The sequence below is a fragment of the Culex pipiens genome, chromosome 2 (assembly GCF_016801865.2).
Source record: "Culex pipiens pallens isolate TS chromosome 2, TS_CPP_V2, whole genome shotgun sequence".
In the NCBI taxonomy this organism is placed as follows: Eukaryota; Metazoa; Arthropoda; class Insecta; order Diptera; family Culicidae; genus Culex; species Culex pipiens.
Genome location: NC_068938.1, coordinates 192,111,957 through 192,122,825, shown reverse-complemented (window position 1 = coordinate 192,122,825; position 10,869 = coordinate 192,111,957). Strand labels below are relative to the sequence as shown.

Below are 10,869 nucleotides of genomic sequence, written 5' to 3'. Positions count from 1 at the left end.
TCCAACGATTCCCGAGCATGGGTAAATAACAAGGGAAATGCGTAATAATACCTTTCTCTGGTATCGATACCAAATTTTGGTATTCCTGGACCCTTTAAAATTTGTCTTAAGGATTATGCAAGAGCAAAATATGGTATCATACCAATTTAAGGTATTGTTTTAATATTGCAAAATTGCAGCATATGTCAATGGTCGAACGCCACATTTTGGTATTATTTTGGTATTAAAGTGTTTTATCAAATTCCTCTTAAACTATGGGAAAATTTTGACCAATTTTGACAAAATAATTAATTTTGCGGTAAAATGATGTATCGAAGCGAATGCTTTCATTGAAAACCGGAAATTTCAAACTTGATTTTAAACATTTTTGATATACCCCCTACAGAAATGACTTGAAATTGTGGAAAATTTTCTAAGTCAGGATGGCACATTTTGGTATTATTTTGGTATTAAAGTGTTTTATCAAATTGAGCATGAGCATGAGCATGGTTGACTGCCAATGAGCTGCTACTCCGTTATTGACAGATCAGCTGAAGTTAAACAATGAATCAAAAATGATCAGTGGGAGCCAACCATCCGTTCACTGTTTAACCTCTGAAGATCCCTACTTTATTAGTCAATACCGGCGCCCTCCCAAGAAGCCTGCAGTTCAACGAAAGGGAGGAATGTTAGTCCGATAGTTGAAGTTGCAGACTCATCAAGCACACAGTTTTTCGCTATATACTTGTTGATACCGCTTGAGACCGTTGAATCCACAGCATCTCCTTCAAGCATCACGTGATTATTATTTTTTTGGGTTAGTAGGATAAGGGATTGGCTTTTCGATGCCTCCCGAGCTACGATGCTATGGGGAGGACTTTCAAAACAGACCCGTCGGCGAGCCTTCCGAGCAACGATGCTATGGGAAGGTCTTTTTGGTTAACACACAAAGTCATTCACACACAATTATTTCACTCCACTATTAATTAATCCAAAATGTCAGTGCGTCTTTCGATCATTATATAGAAATGGCTTTTTCACCATTAAAAATAAAACCTTATTGAAAACATTATACACAATTTACCCGACGCCGTGCCTTCCGATCAACGATGATATAGGAAGGGCTTTGAAAATCACGAAACAATTAATTAAGATCTAAAAAAAAAAATCACAAAAAACACCAATTACTCAACGAAAATTACGCTCAAGACACAAATAATTCAGTAAGTCATGCTATTATTCGATCACCACAATCACTCACCCCTAACGAACAGCGACACAAAAGCACACAAAAAAAATAACCTGCATAATCACGATTTCGCGTCCCCACTACCAGCGCACCAATGATGGTATTATTCGATTAGCACAATCACTCATCCCATACGAACAGCGACACAAAAGCACACCAAAAAATTAACCTGAATAATCACGACTTCGCGTCCCCACTTCCAGCGCACCAATGATGCTATTATTCGATTAGCACAATCACTCATCCGATACGAACAGCGACACAAAAGCACACCAAAAATTAACCTGAATAATCACGACTTCGCGTCCCCACTTCCAGCGCATCAATGATGCTATTATTCGATTAGCACAATCACTCATCCGATACGAACAGCGACACAAAAGCACACCAAAAATTAACCTGAATAATCACGACTTCGCGTCCCCACTTCCAGCGCACCAATGATGCTATTATTCGATTAGCACAATCACTCATCCGATACAAACAGCGACACAAAAGCACACCAAAAAATTAACCTGAATAATCACGACTTCGCGTCCCCACTTCCAGCGCACCAATGATGCTATTATTCGATTAGCACAATCACTCATCCGATACAAACAGAGACACAAAAGCACACCAAAAATTAACCTGAATAATCACGACTTCGCGTCCCCACTTCCAGCGCACCAATGATGCTATTATTCGATTAGCACAATCACTCATCCGATACGAACAGCGACACAAAAGCACACCAAAAATTAACCTGAATAATCACGACTTCGCGTCCCCACTTCCAGCGCACCAATGATGCTATTATTCGATTAGCACAATCACTCATCCGATACGAACAGCGACACAAAAGCACACCAAAAATTAACCTGAATAATCACGACTTCGCGTCCCCACTTCCAGCGCATCAATGATGCTATTATTCGATTAGCACAATCACTCATCCGATACGAACAGCGACACAAAAGCACACCAAAAATTAACCTGAATAATCACGACTTCGCGTCCCCACTTCCAGCGCACCAATGATGCTATTATTCGATTAGCACAATCACTCATCCGATACAAACAGAGACACAAAAGCACACCAAAAATTAACCTGAATAATCACGACTTCGCGTCCCCACTTCCAGCGCATCAATGACGCTATTATTCGATTAGCACAATCACTCATCCGATACGAACAGCGACACAAAAGCACACCAAAAATTAACCTGAATAATCACGACTTCGCGTCCCCACTTCCAGCGCACCAATGATGCTATTATTCGATTAGCACAATCACTCATCCGATACAAACAGAGACACAAAAGCACACCAAAAATTAACCTGAATAATCACGACTTCGCGTCCCCACTTCCAGCGCACCAATGATGCTATTATTCGATTAGCACAATCACTCATCCGATACAAACAGAGACACAAAAGCACACCAAAAATTAACCTGAATAATCACGACTTCGCGTCCCCACTTCCAGCGCACCAATGATGCTATTATTCGATTAGCACAATCACTCATCCGATACAAACAGCGACACAAAAGCACACCAAAAATTAACCTGAATAAACACGACTTCGCGTCCCCACTTCCAGCGCATCAATGACGCTATTATTCGATTAGCACAATCACTCATCCGATACGAACAGCGACACAAAAGCACACCAAAAATTAACCTGAATAATCACGACTTCGCGTCCCCACTTCCAGCGCACCAATGATGCTATTATTCGATTAGCACAATCACTCATCCGATACAAACAGAGACACAAAAGCACACCAAAAATTAACCTGAATAATCACGACTTCGCGTCCCCACTTCCAGCGCACCAATGATGCTATTATTCGATTAGCACAATCACTCATCCGATACGAACAGCGACACAAAAGCACACCAAAAATTAACCTGAATAATCACGACTTCGCGTCCCCACTTCCAGCGCATCAATGACGCTATTATTCGATTAGCACAATCACTCATCCGATACGAACAGCGACACAAAAGCACACCAAAAATTAACCTGAATAATCACGACTTCGCGTCCCCACTTCCAGCGCACCAATGACGCTATTATTCGATTAGCACAATCACTCATCCGATACGAACAGCGACACAAAAGCACACCAAAAATTAACCTGAATAATCACGACTTCGCGTCCCCACTTCCAGCGCATCAATGATGCTATTATTCGATTAGCACAATCACTCATCCGATACGAACAGCGACACAAAAGCACACCAAAAATTAACCTGAATAATCACGACTTCGCGTCCCCACTTCCAGCGCATCAATGACGCTATTATTCGATTAGCACAATCACTCATCCGATACGAACAGCGACACAAAAGCACACCAAAAATTAACCTGAATAATCACGACTTCGCGTCCCCACTTCCAGCGCACCAATGATGCTATTATTCGATTAGCACAATCACTCATCCGATACAAACAGCGACACAAAAGCACACCAAAAATTAACCTGAATAATAACGACTTCGCGTCCCCACTTCCAGCGCATCAATGATGCTATTATTCGATTAGCACAATCACTCATCCGATACGAACAGCGACACAAAAGCACCCCAAAAATTAACCTGAATAATCACGACTTCGCGTCCCCACTTCCAGCGCACCAATGATGCTATTATTCGATTAGCACAATCACTCATCCGATACAAACAGCGACACAAAAGCACACCAAAAATTAACCTGAATAATCACGACTTCGCGTCCCCACTTCCAGCGCATCAATGACGCTATTATTCGATTAGCACAATCACTCATCCGATACGAACAGCGACACAAAAGCACACCAAAAATTAACCTGAATAATCACGACTTCGCGTCCCCACTTCCAGCGCACCAATCGGTATTAAAGTGTTTTATCAAATTCCTCTTAAACTATGGGAAAATTTTGACCAATTTTGACAAAATAATTAATTTTGCGGTAAAATGATGTATCGAAGCGAATGCTTTCATTGAAAACCGGAAATTTCAAACTTGATTTTAAACATTTTTGATATACCCCCTACAGAAATGACTTGAAATTGTGGAAAATTTTCTAAGTCAGGATGGCACATTTTGGTATTATTTTGGTATTAAAGTGTTTTATCAAATTCCTCTCAAACTATGGGAAAATTTTGACCAATTTTGACAAAATAATTAATTTTGCGGTAAAATGATGTATTATAAGGTTTCATCAATTTTCTCTGAAACTATGGAAATTTTTTTATAAACTTTGACGAGATAATTAATTTTGCGCTAAAAGGACGTGAAACCCAAAAATGTTAAACCTGATTTATTTTTTTTTTGTGATACACCCACCAATTTTTTTTTCAAACACGTTGAAATTTCTCTAAGTCGGGATAACCAAATACTTTGAAAAACGAGTCAATCAACAGATTATTGAATTTTGGTGAATTTCAATCCAGTTTCATTTTAATCATACTTATTTTTCAATCTTGTTATTTTTCAGAAGCTTCTAGAACTTCAAGCACGGCCTGTTCATCAATGACAAGTGCATTCGGTGTGGTGAAGAATGGATCATTTCCGTTTTTTTCACTAACTGCAACTGCTGCACTAAACATGGTATGAAAATATCAAATTTTGGTATTACTTGTGCAAATACTAGCGACCAAAATGTGCTCTTGGTTGCCCAGTAATAGATGGTAAAATACCATGAAATCATACCAAAATCATGTTTGTGGAAGACCACAGGAATACCAAAATATGACTTTCCAAGGGCGCGGGAATACCTAAAATTAAAACTATGGCAATACCAAGTTTTGATATTCAAGCAATGTTCAAAAATCCAGAAGACCTCAAGTTGGTATTGAAATGATTTCATTTTGGTTCAGCACCAGTGAACTTCATCAATTAGCCGAAGTTGACACTTTGGATGTTATGTCCAATAAGATAATTGATGCATTTCGACAAAAATCATTGCAGTCTTCAGCTGCATTGATCCGCTCTTTATATAGTTTATAAGTTAGTTTTAAGGTATCCCTTTTCCCTTTTGTACATGTAGGACCTCCTACATTTGAAATCACTGAATAGCGAAAGCTACAATATTTCATGAATAAATGAAAGTTGCTAGTATTTAAAATTGAGGTGAAAAGTCATCGTTTGTGATTGGACACTCAATAATATTTTAACTGAATGAATGTACATGGAAAAGAAATTTGAATAAATATAAATTAAAAAAAAAAAAAATTATTTCATTTTGTGGTGTTATTTTACCTTTGGAATAACATGGTTTGGTATTGTTGTGCCCTTCCACATACAAGATTTTGGTATGATTTCATGGTATTTTACCATCTATTACTGGGCAACCAAGAGCACATTTTGGTCGCTGTTATTTGCCCAAGTAATACCAAAATTTGGTATTCCCGAGTTATTTACCCCTGCTCGGGTTACTGTAGAGTTTTGGGTGCTGGTATTGATTTTCTTTCTCATATTATGAGGACCCTAAAATTCAATGTATTCCGAAGTATTCAATTGGAAAATGTTCGAATAATCTACACACTAAGTTCATCTTAACACAGAATAATCGAATCACCACTGTATCAACAACTTTCAACACGTGTTCGATTTGAACAGTGAACAGTTTGTGCCCACCATACACGACAATGTAATTAGCTTCATTAGGCGATCGTGCCCAACAGTCGCAATCACCGATGGATGCAGCCAGTCAAACGAGACACAACCACCACTCGAGCTGTCCTGTTTCTATCCGTTATCCTGCCCCGACTGGAAATCCTTGCGCTTGGTACGCATGAGCAACAGGAAAGCCCAATTAGTGGGGCGACATAAGTCAATCCGTTCGAAGCCGAGACAGTCGAGCGAGGAAGGGTGGTTGTGTTCTGTAAGTCAACTGAATTACGCAAATGTTGAACGGACGACGAGGGAGCGATATTTACTTTCAATCAACGTTTGAATTATTGATTCTGGAATCGGTCGAGCGTGTCCGGAGTTTGTCCTGCTGTGGTCCTGGCGTGTCGTTACATCCCCGGGATACAGCTGGATCCTACGGGGGGGGGGGGGGGGGGGGGGGGAGCCAAACCGAAATGTAAATAGACCACATCGCATTGTGCCAAGAGTTATAGCCGCCTGGACATCGGACTCTGGACTGGTGCCTAGCTACTCCAGGACCTGCTGCCCGGGGTGGCGTAAAGGAAAAACAAGGAAATTGCATTTGAAGCATTAATCAAACAACAGTGACACATTTTACACATGTGATGGGGTGTGCTCGTTTGTATGTGTGTGTAAACGGGTGTTGTTGTTGACGACTCTTCCTCGGACAAACGATTGGCTGCTCCCTGACCAGAAGTTGATTTGTACCGTCAGTGACTTTGATGTAATGTGTGAGCTATAGTTCGGGTAAAACTGCAACCTCTGAGTTACATCAGGGATTTTATGTATGGATTAGAAATTTGGTAACTAAACTTTATTTTTGATAACGGGTCAAAGAAGAAAAGGACTCAAAACATCATCTTAATAGAAACACCTAAACACATAAAATTTGTGTCCTTAAAGAATGGAGTATTTTTAATACATTTTAGTTATCAAAAATGAAAAAGACAAATTTTGAAATAATTTCAACGACTAAATTCAATCCAACCCCTCGTTGCCAACTGTCAGCTGACGGCACGATTACGTGGCAAGAAACGTGCGCGACAGTTGGAAAGGTGATAAATTTGTTCTTCCACTGTTACTTCTACGACAACGTGCTAGAACTAGTTAACCTTGCCATTATTCGTAGAATGCTTCCGCTGCTGCAGGTAGGATTTGGTGGCGCTTTGGCACTAATGCTATCAGCCCAACATACTGCAGGATGTGACATTATAAAGTTTTACAAGCTGGGAGAGATTTTAGGGTGGAATAGTTAATTGGGATGAAATAATTACTAAAAACTAAAAACTAAAAACTAAAAACTAAAAACTAAAAACTAAAAACTAAAAACTAAAAACTAAAAACTAAAAACTAAAAACTAAAAACTAAAAACTAAAAACTAAAAACTAAAAACTAAAAACTAAAAACTAAAAACTAAAAACTAAAAACTAAAAACTAAAAACTAAAAACTAAAAACTAAAAACTAAAAACTAAAAACTAAAAACTAAAAACTAAAAACTAAAAACTAAAAAACTAAAAACTAAAAACTAAAAACTAAAAACTAAAAACTAAAAACTAAAAACTAAAAACTAAAAACTAAAAACTAAAAACTAAAAACTAAAAACTAAAAACTAAAAACTAAAAACTAAAAACTAAAAACTAAAAACTAAAAAACTAAAAACTAAAAACTAAAAACTAAAAACTAAAAACTAAAAAACTAAAAACTAAAAAACTAAAAACTAAAAACTAAAAACTAAAAACTAAAAACTAAAAACTAAAAACTAAAAACTAAAAACTAAAAACTAAAAACTAAAAACTAAAAACTAAAAACTAAAAACTAAAAACTAAAAACTAAAAACTAAAAACTAAAAACTAAAAACTAAAAACTAAAAACTAAAAACTAAAAACTAAAAACTAAAAACTAAAAACTAAAAACTAAAAACTAAAAACTAAAAACTAAAAACTAAAAACTAAAAACTAAAACTAAAAACTAAAAACTAAAAACTAAAAACTAAAAACTAAAAACTAAAAACTAAAAACTAAAAACTAAAAACTAAAAACTAAAAACTAAAAACTAAAAACTAAAAACTAAAAACTAAAAACTAAAAACTAAAAACTAAAAACTAAAACTAAAAACTAAAAACTAAAAACTAAAAACTAAAAACTAAAAACTAAAAACTAAAAACTAAAAACTAAAAACTAAAAACTAAAAACTAAAAACTAAAAACTAAAAAGTAAAAACTAAAAACTAAAAACTAAAAACTAAAAACTAAAAACTAAAAACTAAAAACTAAAAACTAAAAACTAAAAAACTAAAAACTAAAAACTAAAAACTAAAAACTAAAAACTAAAAACTAAAAACTAAAAACTAAAAACTAAAAACTAAAAACTAAAAACTAAAAACTAAAAACTAAAAACTAAAAACTAAAAACTAAAAACTAAAAACTAAAAACTAAAAACTAAAAACTAAAAACTAAAAACTAAAAACTAAAAACTAAAAACTAAAAACTAAAAACTAAAAACTAAAAACTAAAAACTAAAAACTAAAAACTAAAAACTAAAAACTAAAAACTAAAAACTAAAAACTAAAAACTAAAAACTAAAAAGTAAAAAGTAAAAAGTAAAAAGTAAAAAGTAAAAAGTAAAAAGTAAAAAGTAAAAAGTAAAAAGTAAAAAGTAAAAAGTAAAAAGTAAAAAGTAAAAAGTAAAAAGTAAAAAGTAAAAAGTAAAAAGTAAAAAGTTAAAAGTAAAAAGTAAAAAGTTAAAAGTAAAAAGTAAAAAGTAAAAAGTAAAAAGTAAAAAGTAAAAAGTAAAAAGTAAAAAGTAAAAAGTAAAAAGTAAAAAGTAAAAAGTAAAAAGTAAAATGTAAAAACTAAAAACTAAAAACTAAAAACTAAAAACTAAAAACTAAAAACTAAAAACTAAAAACTAAAAACTAAAAACTAAAAACTAAAAACTAAAAACTAAAAACTAAAAACTAAAAACTAAAAACTAAAAACTAAAAACTAAAAACTAAAAACTAAAAACTAAAAACTAAAAACTAAAAACTAAAAACTAAAAACTAAAAACTAAAAACTAAAAACTAAAAACTAAAAACTAAAAACTAAAAACTAAAAACTAAAAACTAAAAACTAAAAACTAAAAACTAAAAACTAAAAACTAAAAACTAAAAACTAAAAACTAAAAACTAAAAACTAAAAACTAAAAACTAAAAACTAAAAACTAAAACTAAAAACTAAAAACTAAAAACTAAAAACTAAAAACTAAAATCTAAAAACTAAAAACTAAAAACTAAAAACTAAAAACTAAAAACTAAAAACTAAAAACTAAAACTAAAACTAAAAACTAAAAACTAAAAACTAAAAACTAAAAACTAAAAACTAAAAACTAAAACTAAAAACTAAAAACTAAAAACTAAAAACTAAAAACTAAAAACCAAAAACTAAAAACTAAAAACTAAAAACTAAAAACTAAAAACTAAAAACTAAAAACTAAAAACTAAAAACTAAAAACTAAAAACTAAAAACTAAAAACTAAAAACTAAAAACTAAAAACTAAAAACTAAAAACTAAAAACTAAAAACTAAAAACTAAAAACTAAAAACTAAAAACTAAAAACTAAAAACTAAAAACTAAAAACTAAAAACTAAAAACTAAAAACTAAAAACTAAAAACTAAAAACTAAAAACTAAAAACTAAAAACTAAAAACTAAAAACTAAAAACTAAAAACTAAAAACTAAAAACTAAAAACTAAAAACTAAAAACTAAAAACTAAAAACTAAAAAACTAAAAACTAAAAACTAAAAACTAAAAACTAAAAACTAAAAACTAAAAACTAAAAACTAAAAACTAAAAAACTAAAAACTAAAAACTAAAAACTAAAAACTAAAAACTAAAAACTAAAAACTAAAAACTAAAAACTAAAAACTAAAAACTAAAACTAAAAACTAAAAACTAAAAACTAAAAACTAAAAACTAAAAACTAAAAACTAAAAACTAAAAACTAAAAACTAAAAACTAAAAACTAAAAACTAAAAACTAAAAACTAAAAACTAAAAACTAAAAACTAAAACTAAAAACTAAAAACTAAAAACTAAAAACTAAAAACTAAAAACTAAAAACTAAAAACTAAAAACTAAAAACTAAAAACTAAAAACTAAAAACTAAAAACTAAAAACTAAAAACTAAAAACTAAAAACTAAAAACTAAAAACTAAAAACTAAAAACTAAAAACTAAAAACTAAAAACTAAAAACTAAAAACTAAAAACTAAAAACTAAAAACTAAAAACTAAAAACTAAAAACTAAAAACTAAAAACTAAAAACTAAAAACTAAAAACTAAAAACTAAAAACTAAAAACTAAAAACTAAAAACTAAAAACTAAAAACTAAAAACTAAAAACTAAAAACTAAAAACTAAAAAGTAAAAAGTAAAAAGTAAAAAGTAAAAAGTAAAAAGTAAAAAGTAAAAAGTAAAAAGTAAAAAGTAAAAAGTAAAAAGTAAAAAGTAAAAAGTAAAAAGTAAAAAGTAAAAAGTAAAAAGTAAAAAGTAAAAAGTTAAAAGTAAAAAGTAAAAAGTAAAAAGCAAAAAGTAAAAAGTAAAAAGTAAAAAGTAAAAAGTAAAAAGTAAAAAGTAAAAAGTAAAAAGTAAAAAGTAAAATGTAAAAACTAAAAACTAAAAACTAAAAACTAAAAACTAAAAACTAAAAACTAAAAACTAAAAACTAAAAACTAAAAACTAAAAACTAAAAACTAAAAACTAAAAACTAAAAACTAAAAACTAAAAACTAAAAACTAAAAACTAAAAACTAAAAACTAAAAACTAAAAACTAAAAACTAAAAACTAAAAACTAAAAACTAAAAACTAAAAACTAAAAACTAAAAACTAAAAACTAAAAACTAAAAACTAAAAACTAAAAACTAAAAAACTAAAAACTAAAAACTAAAAACTAAAAACTAAAAACTAAAAACTAAAAACTAAAAACTAAAAACTAAAAACTAAAAACTAAAAACTAAAAACTAAAAACTAAAAACTAAAAA

The 10,869-nt window shown here is 31.1% G+C and overlaps 1 protein-coding gene across 1 annotated transcript in view; it reads left to right on the top strand.

The window, feature by feature from the left end:
* LOC120414034 (uncharacterized) overlaps positions 1 to 10,869 on the top strand; it is a 105,168-nt gene that overhangs the window by 10,415 nt on the left and 83,884 nt on the right. The gene's annotated exons all lie outside the window — the stretch shown is intronic.